This window comes from Phasianus colchicus, chromosome 2 (genome assembly GCF_987193195.1).
Source record: "Phasianus colchicus chromosome 2, bPhaCol1.hap1.1, whole genome shotgun sequence".
NCBI lineage: Eukaryota > Metazoa > Chordata > Aves > Galliformes > Phasianidae > Phasianus > Phasianus colchicus.
Window position 1 is genome coordinate 68,053,853 of NC_143437.1, and position 22,607 is coordinate 68,076,459.

General features: G+C 40.6%; 1 protein-coding gene across 4 annotated transcripts in view; it reads right to left on the reverse strand.

Moving 5' to 3' along the window:
• Positions 1-22,607, reverse strand: part of PRDM1 (PR/SET domain 1) — a 98,595-nt gene that overhangs the window by 47,089 nt on the left and 28,899 nt on the right. The window contains exon 2 of one of the 4 annotated variants that reach the window (XM_090135931.1): positions 12,849-12,921. The exons of 2 other annotated variants lie outside the window; for them this stretch is intronic. The gene's annotated coding sequence lies outside the window, so the exon portion shown is untranslated. Of the gene's footprint in view, positions 1-4,301; positions 5,367-12,848; positions 12,922-22,607 lie in introns of those variants that run through there. One more of the 4 variants, XM_031611268.2, reaches the window with a different exon arrangement.

The window sequence follows — 22,607 nt, forward strand, 5'->3', positions numbered from 1 at the left end:
CCCTAGCCACTTGACAGGCTGAAGGGCAAGCAGGAGCCCCAACAGTAGACCTGGGCTCTCCACTGTAAGAAGGTACTGCAGAAATGCCACATGCTAACCTTTGTCCCCAGATGTGGGAAGGCAGGCTGCCTGGCCTCACTACAGGCCAGCGATACACCAACCTGCCCCTCTGGGGACCACACAGATGTGCAGCTGGTGAAAAGCATCTACCAGCTCAATAGAAAAGACAGAAAGAGTCAGAGATTTTGCATAAGAGGAAGAGATTAAATGACTTCCCCAAGGTTTCACTGAAAGCTGAGAACAGAGACAAGGAGCTGAACACACACATCCTGAATCACAGCCTTGTGTCTCAATCACAAGACCCTCCTTCCTCTTGTGCATTCTGCACCATCTAGGGTAATCAAGAAAAGGACTGCTATGCCCAAATAAATCAGTAATTGAATACTAAACCTATAAATCACATAGAACATTCAGACGTCTTAACAGAAAGGCAATGAGTTCCAAAGAAGTGACAAGCCTTGCTATAGCTCCGGAAGGAGGAAATCATTTCCTGTGCTGGTCATCCATGCTGAATTAAGATCAATTTCAATGGCAGTAAGTTAGGTAATACAGCACCTTTCTCAGAAAAAACACAAAAGGGCACGTCTACACTGTGCAGCACACTCAGCCTCAGAGCCAGCTCCAAGCACGCTGACCACGGAAAAGCATAGTGTCATGAGGTGCATGGCTACATTAAGGCAGCAATAGGCACGTCAGCAGCCAAGTTAACGAGCCTTAGTACTTAGGAAGGCATATGCAGCTAAATCCAGGGACACATTTATACTGCTTCGACGGCTACCTCAGACCCTGTTCGTGCTCCTGAAGGCCACTGAACCTTGTTCCATTATGCAACGCAAGCATGATCTTCCTTGCTTTCTGGCTTCGCCAAGGTTGGGAAAGGATATGGCTGTGCTCTATAAATAAGTCATGGAGTAAACAGCAAGGGAAGAAGAAAGCTGTTGCAGCTGAGGGTTTTGACACAAGAATAAAACTGATCTCTGCAAGTTCTAGTAATAAGTCTTTCAGTCTGAGAAGTGTTCTTCTGTAACCACAGCAGAGAAAAAAAAATCCCAGCATTGATAAGATAGATCTTGTTAATTAGTAAAGAGATTTTTTGAAGAAGTTGTCTTTCCCAGCATATGCCTGGGCTGAGTGACAAGGAAGACTGCGTCTACACATACCTTTTCTAGACAATGCTTTTGAGATACTTCTAGGAAACATCACCATGGTCTAGATACCCAGATACTTCCAGAAAGATGAACTAGTACAGCCTCATGCATACACTTTTCAAAGCACACCATAAATAATAAAACAGAGCTTTCCACCTTTGGAGAAAATTTTATCTGACTGTGCAGTATAAATGTATGTGCATGTGCACAAACATTATTTTCAATATCAAGACCATCTTCAAGCAATTTCTCACTCTCACAATGCATTTATTTTATGTAAAACAGATGCATGTCTTTGGGGTAGGCTTAGTCTTTTAGTCTCACACCATGAATGTCCCTTGTAAATAAAGCAGGAAATACAAATTTCCTTGTCTACTTCCAAGCCTGAAAGCCACTAGCATAAGGGGCCACCAGCAGAACCAGCTGGAACCCTTTCAGCACCCCACAGTGTCTGCTGGTTGGGTTTGCGATCTTCAGACCAGCACAGATCAGTGCAGCTCCACTGAGCTGTGTCCATTTTCACCACCTGTCAAGAAGATGAACTTGTGGCAATGCATCCAGCCCCAGTTCCTCAAACAAGTTCTGCTACATTAATGCTATTTAATATCTGCATTGCTGGTGAGCATAGAAATGCTACCTCTGGATTAAGGTCACTGCCATGTGCTGTGCCTAGTGGGACACAGAACAACTACATACAAGAAGAAACAAGCATTAAAATTGCAGATTATAAAACTGCACCAGAAGCCACTAGAACTGAACTGAGGAAAAAAATCCACTGAATTAAAATTAATTCACACCTACCTTTCTAATTAAAAAATATTTTCTACAGATGTCTTCCCTTTTCTTCCCCAAATGATGGTGGATGCAAGCTTTTCATTTACCAATGATGGAACTGATAGCAAGCATTATGCCAGTATTCACTGGACTTCCTCCCATCCATTTGTGTTGAGTTTATGTTGTCAGACTCAACTGCCATTAATAAAAGCGGGCTGTTCAGTTCCGACAAACGAAGCCTTGCAAGTTTACAGACACAATTGCTCCAGGCTCCCCCTATGGTGGATGAGATATGGTGTTGTTTGAATGGACTCAAAAGAGACACATTTTCACACCTGTCAGGCCTAGATTAATATCCCCACTAATTGCACTTTAGGAACGGCCGATTAGTTCTAGCTACAGAAACTTTCTTGGGCAAGAGGGAGAAGCAGCCTGTTCTCACCATCAGGGCTTGTTCTTCCTGGGACAGTGTGCAGTGCTGTGTGTATCTCTGAGGTGTGACAGGAGTCCTGCTGTACGCCCTATCCCAAACCTACTTTAATGATGATGGAGATGATAAGAGGTGACCATGATTGTAGTAGGAAAAAAAGCAAGCATTACACTGAATCTGCACAGGCTAACTCTCACTTTCAAGCTAGAAGTGGTCATTTTAACTAACCCATTTTTTTCTAAATTTTTGCTTTAAACAGGCAGTACTTAATTTATGGTATCACACTTGCAAGGTAAAAAAATAAAGTCAAATCACATTGCTGAAATCACGAAATGGGATTAAGCAAAGCTGTGGCCTTGCAGCAGGCGGCCCAAGCACCAGTGATACCGGTGGAGTGCTTAAAAACAAAAGTCAGGGACCAAGGGTTAGTCCAGCAATTCGAACGTGACAGGAAGGCTAGTTAATAAACACCAGCTAGACCCTTCAATTACAGCAATAAATTGTTCAATTGGTTAAATGTCCACAGGTTCTTCCCCAAACACCACTGTGAACTGTTTAATTAGCAAACTCTTGCATCACTGGACAAACAGATAGAGGTGAGCTGGGGGGGGACGGGGACGCTCAGCCCCTTGAGGAACCAGCAGTGCTGATGCCCCAGGCTTGTCTTCTGCAGGGCTCATCCATGCCACACTGCCCAGCGCTCTTCAAAAAGCTTTCATACTCCACTGGGCATTAATCATTCATTATGGCCTATTTTTCAAAGCAGAATTTAAATTGCACAGGCTAAATATGTCTTAATCACCATTTTTTTCCACATCAGCTTTCTGTATTTTGATAAGACATCCTACAAATTGCAGCTTCTCACCTGCTGCAAGATTAGATAGCCACGCAAACAAAGCAGGTTATACAACATGAGAGATACTGAGTACCTGGAAACTGCATGCTGTACAGAACAGACCTGCAGATTGAAGTCAGCAGGCTTATTTCTTGAAAATATTTAACACACTAAATTTGGGATTATCTCACAAAGAATTAAGGACATCCAAAGCCTTGTAAAATGACATCATCATGATCACACTTGGTTCCTAAGGGCACTTAAAATATATCCCTGAAGAACATGCCATCATACCATTATTTTTTTATACAAAAAATGTTTTTGGTAAACCCATTTTAGTAAAACGATGTTATTTCTGGCAAATAAAGCCATGAGTTTAAGTTGATCAATGAGAACCCATTCAGAGTTTAAAGATCCATTCGAGTTGCTTTCATTGGACCTTTGATCACTCTGACGAACCAGAGATGCTGCATATTCTGTTATTAAATAAAAACCACATACCAATACAGAAAAATATATTTTTTTAAAATCACATAAATCATATCAATTTAACTCCACTTCTGAAAAACAACCAGTAGAAGGAGGTAAGTACCAATGTTACGTTTACACAATGAGGAGGAATCACATTTCCCTGCTGAAGTTTTCTCTAATGAACTACCACAGAGGTAAATTTATCACAGTTGGGAGCAGAATACTGTGCCTGTGGAAATCTGTAAGTGACAGCCCTGTCTCTGGCAAAAGTATTTATTTGGAAAAGGGCTTTAGGGAGCAGTGGACGCTTACAACCAATTTTTTTTTAATAACATTGAGCAAGTCTACTATTTTGTGCTTCTGCTTGAGAGGCAAAGCCTGGCTCCTCAAAGGATATCCGAGGGATATACAAGCAGTTCAATTCTGGGGGGAGGAAGGAGAGGGTAGGACAATGTCCCTATCCTCCACTTGCAAAAACACACAAATTGTACTGCTGAAGTCAGGACGTTTCTGGGTGATCTTGCTGGCTCCTGGGAGACCCAGCACCCAACTCACGTTTGAAGATTCTCCCCCAGGTACCTACCTCAAGGGTCCAGACTTGCTCTGGGAAACAGATCCCCGTAGGCTAAGCACTGTCATACTGCCCCACATTTAGAACAGAAATGATCTTATTTAGCATGCAGACCCTTGCAGAAGTAAGCAAAGCAGACTCTCACATTTGGATTCATGGGAGACCTTCGTCGAATTCTGCAGTTGCTACAACATCGTAAAGAGCATTCTGAATGCAAATTGTGATCTTTGTGATGCCAGACCCAACAGAAAAAAAAAAAAAAGAAAAAAAGAAAAAAAAAACGCTGCAAAGAGCCGCTTTACCGCTAACAAATTACATCCGTTACCCCCTGTTTGTATGAAGTGATTAATGTTACAGAGAATACTTCACTTAAATCCGTACCATTAAAGCTGCGTGCTCACTTCAACAGCTTGCTGAATCGAGGGTTTTGGTATCTGTGCTCCAGCAGCAGACGATGTCGAAGTTTTTTTTGTTTTTGTAGCTTTGTAGTACTAACTGAATTAACATCTCTGGCAAAGCCTCAGGACAGGCTTTCAGTTGACACCGATTAGCATAGCCTCACTGAATGCTACAGACTGCAGCAATTCACACCATTAAGAATCCGGGGGGCAGGCCGGGGAGAAAATGGAAATTACGAGAAGAATAGAGAACACAAAGCAGCACCGATGTCCTCGCATATAGGCTTTTATTCTGGAGATAGTTTACAAGCAGTTCGTAACCTTTGGACTCCAGACAGTCTTTAGAACCAACACGAGGAGGTTAAAGATTCGGTCTGAACTTTCCATCCAACCACAGCACTGTAAATATTTGGAAGGTGCGCTGGAACTCATAAAGTTCCCATAAAATGGATGTTAGTGAAACAAAACAAGAAAACTCTGAAACTTGCATTCGTCAAATGATATGAGATCGCATTACTTTGATCCAAAGAAATATTAGGGGTACACATATTTTGCTATGCTTAGAAGGGAATTTCCCAGCAAAACAGCTAATGCATTTTTGTTTAACAAACAGTCTGAGCATTCTCTCATTCCAAATTCCTAATTTCAGATTCACTGAAAAAGAATTATTTATCATCACAGCCTTTCTATATCCTAAACAGAGTGGTTCATTGAAATACTTCAATTTTTTAATTATTAAATATGCCTAGGAGAAGTCACTGGGAAATTCACAGCACAAAATCATTTGTGTTTCAGACTTGTCAGTATTTCACTGATTTGTTTAAAATACACATTCACTTCCAGTATAAAACAATTCACTTATCCTATTAAACAATACTCATAAATAAATCTGTCAAGAAAAAATGATTTTAACAAATAACTTCAGGCTACAAATTAAGGTTTTGCTCTTTGACAATCATTTAAAAAGACTCAATAAGAAAAGATTTACAGCTACAGATTTATTCTGGGAATGAATGATTTTTAAACTAATCATTATGTACTCTGGAGGCCTTCATTATATGTTAGCTAGGAAGTGACACAAACTTAATTGACAGAGCCAAATGAAACAAAACCAAGTGAAGTATATCACTAATAAGCAATCCAAAAATAAAAGACAGAGAGTTATTTTAGTATTTTACTATTGGTTTGTTTCTTGTTGGATGCTTAATGCTCCAAGTCACATGGAACTTAAATGTACTTAAATGACTTAAATGTACTTAAGTGCAAGAGGGAGTTGAGAGTCCAACAGTATTTTAACAGTTTTATCTGGTAAATAAAAATACCTTAAACACATTTTAAACCTCTGTCCTGAGCAGAGGCTTCTGTTGTGAGCAGTAGATGCTACACAGTATGAACGCATTCCTTTATTCAAAGCTAAGAATCTCATTTGTCTGTTCAGACAGGTCACTTAACTCATCAAGGGAGGGAAAGTTAGTCTGAAAAAAATAATGCAAAACAGACAATTTCTGAAGTAATAAATATGTCAAAAAGCTGAAATACAATCTTACTCTGACAATAACAATGAAAGACCAAAGCATATTGGTTTTGCACTAGATGTGCATTCAAAGCTTCCCATATAGAGTTTTGGATTTCTGCCTTTAGGATTGAAAAATCTGCATATGCAAAAAAATAGATCCAGGTTTTTTTTTTCTGTTTTTTTTTTTACTTCTGATATTTGTGTTTGCTTTTTTTAAAAAAAAAAAAATTCTTTTAATGAATTACAACTGATCCAGAATCAGGAATTCTAACAGTTAAAGAATAATTCAGACAAAAGAAATTAACACATCACACTTTTAAATCAAGGATTAATCAAGCTGATGATGTGATGCAAAAATTGGGCGAGAGGTCTCTCCCACATATGCATTTTTTGCCTTGATATACCACCATAAGTTCAGAAAACAAAACTATTATCCCACTATGTCTTAGGACAAGCAATTTCCACAAAGTTTTCACAGCCCCCAGCATATAAGCAAGATCCAGAGTTTTGACTCACCTGATCTAATAGGTTTTTGGCTTGTACAGAAAGCTCAAAGTCTCAGCACTATCTTGCCCCTTCATTCACCATACAGAGTATCTCCATACAGTATGCTCCTATGTCAAGCATGTTCTTGCCTATTTCTCTCACTTGCCTTGAAGTGTGAAAGCAGTTACGCCAGCTATTCTGAGAAGCTTTATACTGCATCAAGCACCTGTTCAGACAAGAGTCAGTTAAAAAAGCAAGCTAACAGCTGAGCTGGGGTCAGCCACGCTATGAACTTCAGGACGTATTCAGAGACCCCACTACCCTCAGCTCTCCCATCTTTATTTGAAAATAGAAGTTCTAGTAATGTGATGCTTTCCGTCCCTGTTCAAGCAGAGAGTGAAAGCCCTCCTGCTGTCCTCTACTCTTTGGAAGAAAGTGTTAGCCTCCTAACCTGCACTATGCCTCTGCAGAAATAAGACAGCTCATCCCACACTTGCAGTGTTTGTTTAAAGAGCACGGGTTCAACAGAGACAGTTAACCATTAGCTAGTGCCCATGCAGATCATATTACACTCACTATGAATACTTGTTAAGTATTCCTAAATGAAGCCTAGTTCAAGATGGGCACTTGGTCAATCAATCTTCTCCAAGCATTGCTGAATGGTAACACTGACTGCTGCAACCCCACACGTGGAGCCAGGCTTGGGCATAAGCTCCAGGTTTGCAGAAAAGAAGGTTCTCAAGTACTTTGCTTATACACCTCCAGTGTTTATTACTGGTACCAAAAACTGCTCAGAAGGAATTAAAAAGCACCAAAATATCATACTAGAGATCTGTATATGTGACGTCCCTAAGGACTGTCCATACAAAGAAGTTTTGTTTCAATACATGAATCTGTAAGCAACTCAGCTTTACAGACTGAAAAGAAACAGCAGCTATCTTCTTAAGTGGAAGTTAACTTTTCCAAACTTTTTTTTTCTTTTCCTCTCACAGGTTAAAAATGCTGGTCACAAAACTGCTTAGCGCTGATATTATTTTGTATTACCTAAATTTTGACAAAAACTTCAGTTGTAGTGATATCCCATCATGTCATATAAAGCACAAGTTTTTATTTTTTATTACACAAGTATCTAGAAGTCCTGAGGAACAGCACTGTGCCAGTTTATGAACTGCATAAACACATGGAAACTTCACCACTTCCAAGAGACTGCAATGAGATAGAGAAGGGAGGCACAAAGAGAAGAGGGAAGGAGGTGTTGCCTTTACTTTGCAGGGTCTGCATTGGGACTTAGAAAGATTAAGACCCTTTTGCAACTTTAGAATTAGTATAGCAACTATTCTCATTAAGATGGCTTGTTATACATGCTAGGGCTCAACAGTGCCAGGACTGAAGCAGCAGGCACAGTCCAACTTCATTAATTTAGTCTAAAACAGACCTAGGAACTGAATGCACCTTTTCCTGCACCCTACCCACTACTTGATCGCCACCAGCTTTGCCCCCCTTATACACTACCCATACAGCCTTCCACTTGTGACAGTTGGTACTATCCTGTTCCTGGTTTATATTAATGCACCATCCCAGTCTAGTGCCTAGCTTTTCAATCTTTGCAGCACAAATAAGATTAATTTTTAATTTTAAGGCCCTGATTCAGCAGAACATTCAACTACATGCTTAATTCTATCCCTATTCAGTAAAGTACTTAAGTATTTGCTTAATTCTCATTTACTCCCCTGAGACTTGAACATGTGCTTAAAGATAAGCCTCTTCTTAAGTACTTTGCTGAAGTAGGGCCTAAACTGTGATCTAGGATCCAGGAGGGAAAAATAGATCAATAATGTGTTATTTCCTCATGAATATTAGGCTAACGTTTGAAAAGATAAAAAAAAAAATCAAAATTAAATAGTACAGTTAGTACAGTTGTTTTATGGGAAGAGACAAATTTTACTGCAAACAGTTCTCTCTTCAAAAAGTCCTTCTTCTTGACCTCTTATGTCTATAAACTTACATTATTGCAATGTGCTGAGCCAACCACTCACTCTCTGTTGCATGATCAGAATCTTAAAGTTTTTCAAGCGAGGTACCTGATGATGAAGTATAAAATAAAATTTAGAACAGAATCTAATGTAATGAGCGCACTGGAACAGAATTCAGTTCTGTATTATCGTATGACAAAACTAATGGGGAACTTGGGGAGACGCCAAAGAAGGGACATTGTGTCAAAATGCAAGAAGAAAGGAAAGAGATCTGGGAAGAAACTGCTGGAACATCATTGACAGAGATCATGCAGATTCGGTATTAGATATTTCCCTTGCAATAAGGTCTCATCCTTGGGCCAGCAGGAAGATTGCAATCTGATCAGGATCAAAGAAGCCTACAGAGTTTGTGGAAAATGTGTCTACATGCCCGTTTCAAGAACACCAATATCTATTCAACTGACCCAATAAAAATTGGGAAGCGATGGGAAAAATATTCACAAATGAAATATACGTTCTAGTTTTGCCAAAAATTGATCTCTTTAACTTCACTGGCAAAAAGTTTGGTCAATTCTGAGTACTAAAATGGGACACATGATGCTAAACACCACAAAAAAGATGATTTTGGTACATGTGTCCCTACATGATGGGCTGGATGCCCAGATGCTTTCCACCCTTTGGAGAAACTGGCACTTTAGTCTTCTGTCAGAGGGATCCTTCTCATAAATAAAGGCCAGACTCTTACAGGTTATTAGCAGATCTTTTATTGGCAAGTCTTTCATGTCAGCTGCCGCAGCACTTTCTTCAGGAACTGCTGTTCTTGTGTAGCTGGGGTCACCATGTTCATCTACCTTTTGATTTCTAGCAAACTGGAATGCTATTTAATCTTTGCAGTTCCTAACTTGCAGGGACTTACACATATGCTTAATGCACTGTGAATGGTTCTACTGAAACATGAATTACAGTACACAAAGCTAAAACACATGCCTAAGCGCCTGCAGGATTGGGGCCTAAAAACCTGAGCATTATCCTTTTGATGCATCCGTCCCACTATAATGATGGATAAAAGTGTTTACAAAAAAGCTTTGAAGATGAGAAATGCTCCGTAAGTACATGTGTGGGGTAAAGGAAGTGGAAAGAGAAAAGGGATAGGGACACAGATTGCATTGGCCGTCCTGATGTTTGCCATAGAAACCACATCATTCTTAGCAGCTGTAGGATTAAGAAGCCTATGTGGTTAAGGAGGTTCCTCATACTTTGGATGAGCACAGTCAGACATTAGAGGGTGTAAATTCTCAGTTTCCACCTCAGGTTAGTCTTTGAAAGGATGATGCCACATGTGGTCACACTGTTCTTTGGAAAGTTCAGCTACAATAACATACACACTTGCAGCCAGTCTTACCTGAAATACTGTATAAAAAGTTTCACGACAGTTGCAGGTGACAGAAAGTGCCTTTCCTTCCAAGATGCCCCAAGTGGACTTGGACCTTCAGAGCATTTGGTAGTGCTGGGCAGCCTTTTGCTCACCAAGGACACTTGTGCCACCTTCACAGCCTAAAAAGCAGCTCTCCAAGCTGCCTGAGACAGCAGCTGCATTGGGAGAGCATGTGATGCAGCCTGTGCCTCTCTCCTGCCAGGTGGCAGTGGCCATGGACAACAATTAAGACACAGAATGGCCAATATTTTGAAAGGTTAGGAAAGGCCACTCAGTGCAATCAGAGTAAGGTACCTGCCATCCCTTCCTCAACTAGCACAGCTGTGAGAGTGCAAAATATTTTCTGACAAAAAACAACTGAATGGCTGGCCTGAAGAGCCACCATGTTTAGTCCACTGACAAAAGAAGGCACCTCAGGCCACATGCCTGCATGCCTCTGACAGCAGAAAGCAAGCCCACCTCAGTACCCGTCTGACACAGGGACTGGCCTCCCCCCTGCCAGGCTGAATGTCAGGCTAATCAGTTTGATCTGACAGATTTTAATTAAATTAATTAAGGCCTTTCTGAATGGGCTTGGTTAGCGTTCCACAGGGGAATCCCCATTGACAAGAAGCACTGTCAGGAGAGGCACTGTTTTTCTCCTCTCACAATGAGAATTTTCTTATGTTGTTATTAAATTTTTTTACATCATTAATAAAAGTACTTTATAAACACATACGATGCTTTTGAAGCTTGACATCAGATTATATTAACAATAGTCTTCTACAAACAAACATAAGATTTTCAACTCATCCTTCAAGCAAGTTTGTTACTCTGCCAAATCAAGATGCAAAATGGTCCTGATCACTTCCCACTGACTTTCTCAAATGGGCTTCTTCTCTAAAAGTTGGAATCTCACCACTTACAGGAATGCTTAATTGCCAGTACTGTGAGAGGTTAGGCTCCTGCTCCCCCCATACATCTGTGCAAAGACAATGACCATTTTGTTCTGCAGGTCTGCCTGCAACTGTGTTGGCTAACACGGTTTAACCCAGTCCTAAGTACTTTATGTTGTGAGCATTTCACATATGGTTCAAAAACAGCACATCCTTCCTACCTGAGGCCACAGCCACTCTTCAGACACCCAGTCATTCTGAAAGGCTTCGATACGAGCAAAAACCCTGGTATCTGCACAGAAACAATAGCACGATCGAGCTAAAAGGCATCGCCTTGCTTACCATACTGCACTTGTGATCTGTAAAAGTGCTGAAGCTGGAAATCCCCCAGTACTGATAAAAAGTAGTGGCCACAGTCACACACTGTCCACGAGGGATCTACCGCTCTGTTACTTACTGTAACCACAGCTGTGTTTGGCTGCAGCACTGGGCTCCTGGGCACGGCCAGGCGGCAGAGACAGAGAGCAGCTCAGAGAGCAAGGCCTTCTCCTCGCGTGGTACAGGCAAAGGAAGGATGGGCTGCTCAGGCATCGCACTGATATCTGCTGGGCTCAGCAGACAGTGAGCCAACCTGTTGGTATGGGGCCTTCTGCTGACGCTATTGGTACTGTATGCCTCTGCTCATCACGTGGGTCTCTAAAGAAGGAAGACGTCCCAGCTTGTAGGTTTAATTTAACAGTAAATGAAGCTTCTCAGAATCTGGAAAGGATTTTGAATTCAACCTCAGAGGAAGTGGCAGCGATCCTGTTGTGATTGAAAAGATGCTAAGAGCTGAAGTGCTGTAAAACAACCACTTCACCTACCAGCTGAAGCTGGCAGACTTCATCTAGCAACACCTCCTTTCCCTTTGATGCCAGAGTGGTCTCTCAAGACGCTTGACCTTGAAGTGCCAAATCATGGTGAGCACTACAAATTTTGTTCTGACAAAGACTGAAGAAGGGAAGAGATTCTGAAGTGGGAAGATACTGTACTTGGAATGCAATCTGAAATGAAGGAGGAAAAGAAAAAACAAAAAGGCTAGAGCACAAAGTGAGAAAGAGAAGATTAAGACACAAAGGTATCCAAGGGGGACAGTGAAAGAGAGAAAAGTAAGAAACAAAAGATTCTGAAAGAGAAGATATTGCTAATGGGCACTTATTAAAGACCAAATAAGAAAGAGGAAGGATGGAAAAAAAGAGGCCACTATTCCATTTCCCTGCCCATGTGTTATTTTTTTCCAGTTTATTTTCAACATATCTATTACGCTATACAAGTCACAAGAAAATCCTCTTACTAAGTCAGCACCTGTTTACTATAGTTCCTCAATAAACAAAAGCTATTTCAACTTGTTTGCTGGCCAGTATGAATCCAGCAGACCCAAGTGTGCTTTCCAGTGTGATTTTGATTAGAATCTCAGTCTTCTGAAGTTCAGATTCATTATTATGAGCTTAACTGGGGCACTACAGGTCTTGAGCCAACAACTAAAATGTTTTCACTATACTGAAATCAGATTTACTTTTCCACTCTCAAAAACATATCTGTCTGTGGCACCTATTGAAGTTTTATTCTCAAACTTATAGCCAGAGAAGAAATACAAATTTGCTGAAGTGTAATTCTGTCTAGTAACATCAACAGAAACATATATTCTGAGAATTCCAGTATGAGATATTTTGTAAATACTCCAAGGGCTGAAGGCAGGTAAGCAACACGGGAAATAATCCGCCTTTGCAGAAAACAACAACAAAGTGCTTTTTAAGAAATTAGACAAAGATGAGTTGCAACAACAACAACAACAAAAAGATGCATCCACAAAGAAAGAAGAATTCTTTCAACTGACCTTCAAGTTCCCTCTACTCTTTCATTAACTGTCCACTGAGGTGATCTCTGGCCAAATACAGGGAATTCAGAGCCTGTCATAGAATTACAAGATGAATTAGGGACTGTTGCCACAAATTTACAGCTACCAAGGCCTTTGTTGATTAAATTTTCCCAGACTTGAAAGTAATTTCACTGGAAGCACTCTTAATGGGGCCTCACATCAGCATCAGGACAAATGAGAAAGGGGAGTAACACTTTTCCCTTCCAGTTATCACGTGCTTTTTTCTCCCGTGTGATTGGTAAGCAAATTGACAATTTCAGTCAATCCAACTTAAAAGCGCTTAACACAAATTGTTTGCATACTAAGTAACTTCCCAGAAAAATCTCAATTTTCGATCTCCTTAAGGAAAAGCATCCCCTTTCTTTCTTTCAGCTTCTGACTGGCAGAACCTACTAAATAACCTCAATTATTATGCTGAACAATTACTGACTCACAGTGAAATCAATTGCAAAGCTAATGTAGTTGAAACTGTATACAGATAAGTGCACTACAGGTGAGTAACTCCACATGCATGAGTAGTGTCACTGTGCTCAGTGGCATAACTCATGTGCATAACTATTTGCAACACCGGGGCCTCAGATTGTAAACTCACTGGAGCAGAAACCAGATCTTATCTGCCTGTAAAGCACCTGGCAGCGCACCTATCTTTGCCACTATATAAATTAATTATCATTAGCATCTGAATTTTGTCAGCTCCAGCATTCTCCCCTAACCTCAAACACTGCATTTCTTCCCAGAGCGATGTTTTGTGCAGTGGGTGATAAAAACAGGCATATGGATATTTAACCGTTCTGGGATTTAATCAAATAATTCAGTATAAAATGAACACGAGTGAGGCATTTGTAAAGCTTCTGAAGTCTGGATGGAGAAAGAGAAAATTTTAAAGGTAAGAAAAATATAACTAATTCAATTCCTGAAACACTTTGACCTTTAAACGGAACCATCCTCCCCTTCTTAGGTTTAAGATAAGTTCAGCAAACAAAATTTCACCCTGGGCTTGACACATTATCTGCCAAACTGCTGAAGAAAAAAACAAATACTTTTTCCTTTAAAAAAAATTCTCAAAAATTTTATGGAAAAGACAGACCTCACTAGTCATGACAAATATTGGTGGTATACACATACAAACTTAACTATGGGGTAAAGTATTAGATTTTTACAGGAAATACAGATTTAGAAAGGAACAGTTGCGAAATAGCAAATTGAAGATAAGGAAATTGAGAAGACGACTTTTGGTCATCTGAAGAAAAGAATAGTCATCTTCCCTAATCATCTCAGACTGATTACCTCAGCTTGCTAATCTCACATTTCAATAGGTTTTTACTGCTGAACCTATAGAAACTGTGGGCTTAAACGAGAGGGAGAGAGGGGACTGGAAGTGCCGGTCAGTGTATTCAGCTCTTTTGGCACACCTCAGTTCCATGCTTTTAGAAAGTTCTTCAGTTGTGTTTGTTTGCTTTTGTTTTTATTCAGAATATTAGATTTTGTTTTCAGTGGCAAAACAAAACAAAACACTTGCATGAGCAAGTGAAGGAAAAAAAGGAACTCTAGGGGTATATCGTTTGTTTTTTTCTAAAGACAGAGAAAAAAAATTCAGCAGCTGGCTTCGATGCACGTGTTAGTGCTCAGTGCCACTTTCCTGCTTTCTCTTCTGCTATCTAGTCTTTGCTACTGAACTATTCAGACGGCTCCTTCAATAGGCATGAAATACTTAAGTGAACAGCAACAACTACATGTTTGACAGAACCAAACTAAACTGGACAAAAATACACAAAACCAATCAGAAATATAAAAAAGGAGAAGGCTCTTCACTCATTTGTATAGGTAGGACAAAAGCCCTACCTTACTAATCACATGCCAGCAAATAGATTAATTTTACCTGTAATCAAAAAGACTACATAAAAGGACAGTCTCATTTAAATGCAAAAAAGTGAATAATTTCTGATTCCTGCATGAGACCTTTTTGTATTTGTATGCACACCAAATTGCTTAACAGCAGTTTTTCTTTTCTTGTTCTATAAAAGCCATTTGTTCCATAAAAATGATCTTCTAGTAAAGCTTTTCTTCAAATTCTTAGCTGAGCCTGTAATAAATAGCTGATGAATTGAGTTTTACGTTGACCATTTCTATAGGCAATGTGATGCCAAGCTTTACAGTGCAGAGCAGTACTAAAAATTCTTAAGCTTTAAGTTAAGGGCTACAAAAACAATATATGATTAAATCACAATCACAGCAAAATCTATTTTACTTCGCATCTTCAATTCTTTCACCGCCTGTGCCAAGTTATGGAAAACTTAATACACATCCCACCCCAGAGAGACAGGTTTCTTTTCACACAAGTGATTATTAAATGCACACCCCTGTGCATTTAATAATGATGTACATTAAATAAATAAATAAATAAATAAATAGCTTGGAAACACGACAGAAAGCACAAGTGATGCTCAATTATAGAAATACTTTCCTATGCCCTCCATCACCTCAGAGGCTGTGCTCACCTAAAAAAGTATCACTCGGTAGTAGTTACTTATTCCCAGCTCTTTCTTCACATTGAAAAACAAACTAAAATCCTCACCTTTGATACAGGTCAGAATATAAAGTGCAGACTAGTTGCCAGGGTCTCTGGTGTGAGCAAGGGCCGACTGCTTTCACACTGAGACCTGGGTGAGCAACGCCGTGTCTTTATTAAGTGGGAAAGTAGAGCAGTAGCTAAGAGTACATCTTCTAAGCAGGATATTTAGGAGCCTCCACAATCCCTTTACCAGACACACACATGCAACCTGACTTTTTTTTTCCTCCACTCTAAAAATACTAACCCGTCCAGTGAACTAGTTGGAAGGGCCTTAGGAAGGGGTGGAGTAAGAGAAATCAGTACAGCAAGTCACCTTTCAGCCACCTATGACATCAGCCTGCTGCCCTGATTCCTTCATTAATACCTTTGAGCTGAAAACAATGGGCCTGCCATTAAGCACCACACAGTTCAAGATAAGAAAGCCCTAAGCAGATAATAATCGGTGCATTTAGCTGGATTTCAAACATTCAGCTGCTTAATCATTTCTTCCTCACTGCATGCTACCCAAACACACTGGGAATGCTTTGGATGCCTCGGGCTAAGGAAGAAGAAGCTGGGGTGTGGGGAAGAGGAGGGGAGCGTGGGCCTCGGGATGGGATTGGGGAGGAGAGGGGGATTTCATTGGCAATCCTCTCCCTGGGAAATGAAAACATTTCTTAATTGCCATTAGGGAAATAGGTTAAATACAGGCTTGGTAAGCTGCTAAGGGCTGGCTAACAGATTAGAGCGGATGGCTGCTGAAGTATACTCATTTCCATTATATGGCAGAGCGGGGAATTTTTATTTTCTTAATAGTCTTCCAAGACTGTTCCTGTCAGGCGCTGGGTGTGAGACTGCTAGTTAGATTTTAACTAGTCACCTTCCAGCTGATGAAGCAAGGCTGCATTCACCAGCCCTCGGGTGACTGCTTTACTGCTTATGCAAGGGAACAGAAACTGTGGGGCACGCTGGCGGGGTGTGTGGAGAGGAGGGCACTGCGATACCTGCTGCTTTGCTAACACGAAACAACAGTGAGTAATGGCAGAATCAGAGGAACTGAAGGCATGATGCAGCATACCTGTCACGCCAGGAAAGAAAGGATAAAAAAAAATGTCTCCAGATCCCCGAGCACGTAGCAGACGCGAGGCTGAGCCCTGCCAGGTCTGGGCAGCTCACCCACAAGACCTTAGGGCCGTGTGGGGGGAGTGTGGGCATCTTATGAAACCCAGATGCTACAGTCTGCCTCTCAGCTGCTCAGAGCCCGCTGAGATTGCCTTCCCTGCTTTCACCCACAGCACTGCCATCTCCCTCTTCCCCGGCAGGCTCATGGCAGCCTCCCCCCTTCAGCCTCCAGTGAATGCAGTGGGAGCAAACGGAAGCCAAGTTTCCCTTTAAGTGGGCACAGCCTCACTACTCATCCACACAGCTGACGAGGAGCTACCAGCAGTGTGCACTGCAAAACTGAGACACAGTCCTGTAATCCTCCATCATGCAAAACTCCCCGGGGCGTGACTAGGAGTTTTATCTCAGCTAGGGTTCAGTTTTGAAAGCACTTTGTTCTGGGGCTCCCTGAAGCCAGCACAGCTATGCAAAAGGTGGTGGTAGATTGACAGGTGAAGCAACGGGGAGTGTGTGAAGAATGAGCTTCTGGGGAGGGGTGGGAGAGGTCTGTGAACACCTTTACCTTTCCCCCCCGCAGCCAGATGCACACATCTGTACAGCTGTGTGTGAAGAGGAAAATTCTCCCAGTGTAAGAAATCTCCAGTGCCTTTTGATACACCCACTGTTTATCCACCTGCATCATCACACATCTTAATACATTTCAAAGACTTGTGCTAAGTTTTAGTTTCATTCAATTACATCTGAATTTCCCGGTGGTGGATGGCTGAAAGTGATAAATGTTGTAAACATGTTTTTCTCCATGGACAGTCACAGGAGCTCCAACAGAGCTCAGGCACATGACGCCAGGTGAGAGATATGCCAGCCCAGTGTACTGCCCAGCATCAAACTGGAGATGAGGGAAGAGCACAAAATTCTGATGCTCTCGCTTCAAGCCAGCACGTTTACCCAGTCAGCCTTAGGGCATGCGTACCTACAGACATGGGATCACTGGGGAACAGCAACCACATTGGTAACAAATGCTCTGCTAGTTCAGATTAAGTCAGTGAGTATGGGAAACCCACTCATTTACATGGCATTGGCCAGTATTTTCCATTTGGCTAGCAATCCCATGCACTTTCTTTGCACATTTCTCAGCAATTCATTGCTCCTTCATCAGAAATCAACATGAGATGGAAAACCCAGCACTTCCCTCAGTTCTCACTTCTACTTACCACCTCTCATTCAGAAGTATTTTACCCGCTTCCTGTACATAAAAAGTATCTGTGAAATGACATAAACCTCTGGGCTACGGACAAGTATGCCTCCTGAATGATCCAGCAATTGACAGAACACATACACTGTGGCAACTATGAAACCTATGTTATAGTATGCCTGTTTTAAAGAGCTTGGGACAGATCCTTTGCATCTGCCAATCATTACAAGTCGGAAGGTTTTACAAAGGTTTTTCCTGTGGCCACATATTTAACCACAGTCAATCCAAACCAGGCACAGCACTGCCAGAAAGACAACTGCAGAATCAAAGCATGCTTCTGTGTGCAGGCTCTGAAGGGACCCCTCACAGCAGAGCACAGCTCTTCACTGGCTGGATTAAAAATCTCTTTTTGAAGTTTCTTAAAAAAAATAATTATTAATACAGTTTGTGATGTGTCTCCCTTTTCAACAGAGAGCTAGGAGCAAGGAAATAACAGACACGTCTACTATTCTCTCAGCCTTTTTGACAAGGTCTTTTTTCCAGCATAGGTACAGTTCAAGAATGTGTGCCCTTCAGATTATTTGCATCTGGACATGCAAGTGTAAGCCTTACACACACATGAAAGCCTTTCCCAACACATGACTATGCTACAATTCAACTCTTTTTAGTAAGAAGAAAGCTTCTATTCCTGTTCATGACCATCTGGGTATCTCCGCAAGACACTGCATGCCAAGACATCAAAATTCTAGTTTCCAAGTAATAAAAGAGACGCTGTCTTCAATGTTATGGAAGGCCAGTTGATCATTAAGCAAAGGAAAAGTACTGCTCTGAAGTACTAGTACAGAGGCGAAGCAGTGGACACCTGTGCTTTACATCAAGTACTTTTCTTGACAACATAAGTAGCGTACAGATAAATCGGCTCTTTCTGCAAGTTACGACAAGTCCAATTACTCTGAACACTACCTTTGGTTTAAGACACTTGAATTCTCTTTCCTGTCCATAAACCCTCTAGCATGCACATTCCTGTAATAGAACAAATTCCTTTCCCCTGCTTATTGCAAAAAAAAAAAAAAAAATATATATATATATATATATATATATATATATATATATATATATATATATACTGTATTCAAATATAGCAACAATGTATCAGTATTAATGAATATTTTTTACATCAAATGGTTATCTTTTGACAGAATAAAATTCCCAGCTCAGGGAAAGAAGCCGCCTTATGGGGATTACTGTGACAAACAGGTTTCCTGAATCCCAGATGTGAAATATTTAAAATATGAAACATTCCAGTTTTTTTTTCAAAGTTATTCTTTACAAATGTTTTTTTTCTGTACATCTTGTGTATTTAAAGACAACATCTCTATTACAATGTAATATTCTACAAGAAGGAAAATTAACCACATTGACCATTCTGGAATCCTCCACATTATGAATTACATCACAAACCACACTGTGTAAACCAAAATCACTTTGAGAAATCCTGGACAAGCAGTTGGACAGAAGTCTACTTACAATTATGAGAATATGTCATATTGGGAAGTAAGTTATTTGTGAATTAATTATTAAGGACAGGCCATTTTCAGTCAAGAGGTTACTTGCATCCAGTAGCTTTAAACCAAGGTAAAATGAGGAACAAATGGACTACATTCTACAGTGGGTCAAATCTTTGTCTCAACTGCACTCGACACAACTGGAGCATAATTACCTGCTATGGACACATTAGCAAGAAACTGAAACTTGATGAAATCACAGAGAAAAAAATGGAATTTTAAAGGTAAAGTTTTATTTTAAAAAGAAATAACAGAATGAACAACCTGATATGAGTGTGAGGATCCCACATTACTTAATCTCTTTAAATCAAGATTAGGTGGCTTCCTATGAACAAACTCTAAAACATTCAGAGGACTTAAGATTTGTGAAAGAATTACTGGGTGAGTTTCTATACGTGTTGCTTTGCAGAAGATAAAACCTGATCATAACAAACTGAGGCTTAAAAAATTCTATAAACTTGGGACTATGACCCACCTTTCCTTATAGTTTCCTTCTAGTGGTTGGCGACCCTGCACATAGCAGGGGGGTTGAAACTAGATGATCATTATGGTCCTTTTCAACCCAGGCCATTCTATGATTCTATGACATGATGTGACAAAAGAACTCCCTGAACTACTTATCTGAAAAGGAAAATGAATTTTAAAGACTACTAAAGACTACTAGAGTTTTTCATATTCTAAGAACAAGTTCTATTCTGTTACCTTCCTTTCCTGTCTTTTATTCGGAACACAGATATACAAGCCTATTTCAAGACAAGACCAAATTAACGTGGGACTGACTTTGTGCATGAAAGGAAAAGAAGTCTAAGTTCCTATAAACCTTTCAAGCTTTCATTCCACCTCCCTTCCCAGTTTGCACGGAGGAGTCTATTTTACAACTTTATCCATGTAATGGTCCTGCAGACTGCTTCTTCGTGCCAAAATTTCTCTTTGATGTTTGCTCTCCCATTAGCGTTTCAGTGTAGGTATTCAAACTGATCACACAGGCACAGCAGAACTCCAGAACTGTCCACGTTCCGTCGAATACAGTTGTTTCATGTTGCCTGTGATTTACAGTCTTAATTAATGCTCAAAAGAAGAAGAGCACATCTTTGGTGGAGCGTCCCCCCCTCCACACACACACGCACCCCTCCTCCCTCTCTTCTTTTTTTTTTTCTTTTTTTTTTTTTGTACAAAACAGCGCTCTCAGGGTTTTGTTGGACATTGTGCAGGATGACTTTGCCAAGCAGAATGGAACACACTTAATACTTTTCCTTTATAACCTTTGTAATAAATCAGCTACCACTCCACTTGCACGAGAACGGCCATTAGTGTCCTCTCCCCTCCCCCAGCACTTCCCGAATTTTAAACAAAGTAGGAATAAACTGAAGCTGAGCAGAGCCAGCGAGCCCAGTAAATCAGTTTAATGAGAACTGAATCAGTCATATGAAGTCCACTACTGAACAAATAAGGTGGACAGAAGAGGCCAGGCTTCCAATGCAGGTACTGGGGATGGGCAAGCAAGAAAGCAGTGCTCACACATTTGATCTTCAGCAGTGATGCATATCTGTTGTGAACGCTCTGTTCTTTAAAATCACATTTGCTGTAGCTTGCTGCTGCAATTCATTGTTTAGATTTGGCTGCTTCCTCTCCTGCTTGTGGTTTTGTTCCTCCATGTTTTCCCACAGAAGTGGAATTTTCTGTTTACCCATTTTCACCACTTATCTCCTCTGTGATTCACTTCGGTTTCATTTATCCTTCTCAGGTCTCCCTTGTTTCCCATTTACTGTAAGTGAGTACAACCACACATATATACATACTGTTGTTCAATTCAGAAACTAGACAGCAAATAATTCTGTATTTACAGGAATGCAAAGTATTAAAGAGATTGTATCAACTTTTGTGTATGATAGCACACAAACTCAACATTAAAAACATATTTTCAGAAGTTTAAAAAACAAACAAGCAAACACACAAACCAACTAATGTACACTGGTTCAACCTTTTCTACATATCTGGGGCAGTAGAAGTGGCAAAGGGTGGATTTCTAGCTTGGAGGGGACTAAGAGGCCTTTTACCTCCCACATAAAAGTGCCCACCTCAGTGCCAGAGCTCCTTGTCCACCTGGTCATGTGAATTTAGAGAAAGGAGCTGGTAAGATGAATTGATGAGCAAACTCAGGAATTAATGAATTAACATACAGTGCTGAGCTACTTGCCCTGCTCCAGCCACAAGAATTGATGGACAAGAGAAGGCATGGCCCACCCATTCCCATCCGATCTGCATCTCTTCCCTGGAACTGCCAAGCCTCCACATTTGATTCAGTAAGACAACTTCATTTTGCCATGCTGCATTACCACCTACAACTCTTTTCTACTTGGAATGGTCATTCTTTTTCAAATCAAGGGCTCAAATTAAGGATCACCTTTTCTCTTCTGCTTCCTTACCTCCTCTGGAAGAAGCAACCAGAGATCACTGGTAAGATCTTGCTATCACATAAATATCCCAAAGTTTTGACCAAGAAATAACTGTGGCATTTATTAGTAAATCTGACCTAGCTCCCCGAAAGCTGCTTTCTTCACTGTGAGCCTAATAAAAGAGTGGAAGTTAATTAATCTCCCTGAAACACCATACAATCATACTTTTAATCCTAGCAGGCTGGTCAATTCAACCCAGTAGAGCATCCTGTGCTACTTCTCTGCCAAGTGGATAATTTCATTCTGATGCACTATTACCCGTTCTTCTGAATGATCTGAAAAATTCAGCCTCTGTTCAATTTCCCAAACTGTTTTCCAAAAGGAAAACCTGTTACTACTGTCAACCTCCACAATTTCCATTGGGAAAAGACAACTAATTAAAGTTGCTGTGAAAGTCAGAGCCCCTTTTGCACTTCTTATTCCCTTGCTTTCTCCTAGCTTAGCACATGGGAGAGAAGAGGACACACCTGAAGCTACATCCTAGCCTAGGAGATGGAAAATCTCTGTTGCTACAGGACTAGTGAGAAATATCCTGTACAGTTCCAGGTGGCAGGAACTCCTTAACACTTTATGAGCACAATATTTAAGGATATTAAGACGGTATCTATCAGATTAGGCAAGGAACAGAATGCATTTATTACAGTCATTTTGGAGACTCTGCTTATCTATCATCAGCTTACACTTTATGCAAGACCAGTGCTGCGAGTTCTTTAGAATCCTACTGTGGAACTTTGGGTACAGGTACTTTTTAAACTCTTGTATTAAAAAAGCATATAATTTTGTGGGAATCTTGTCCTTCACGAGAGAAAGAAATTAAGTGTCTAGTCTTCC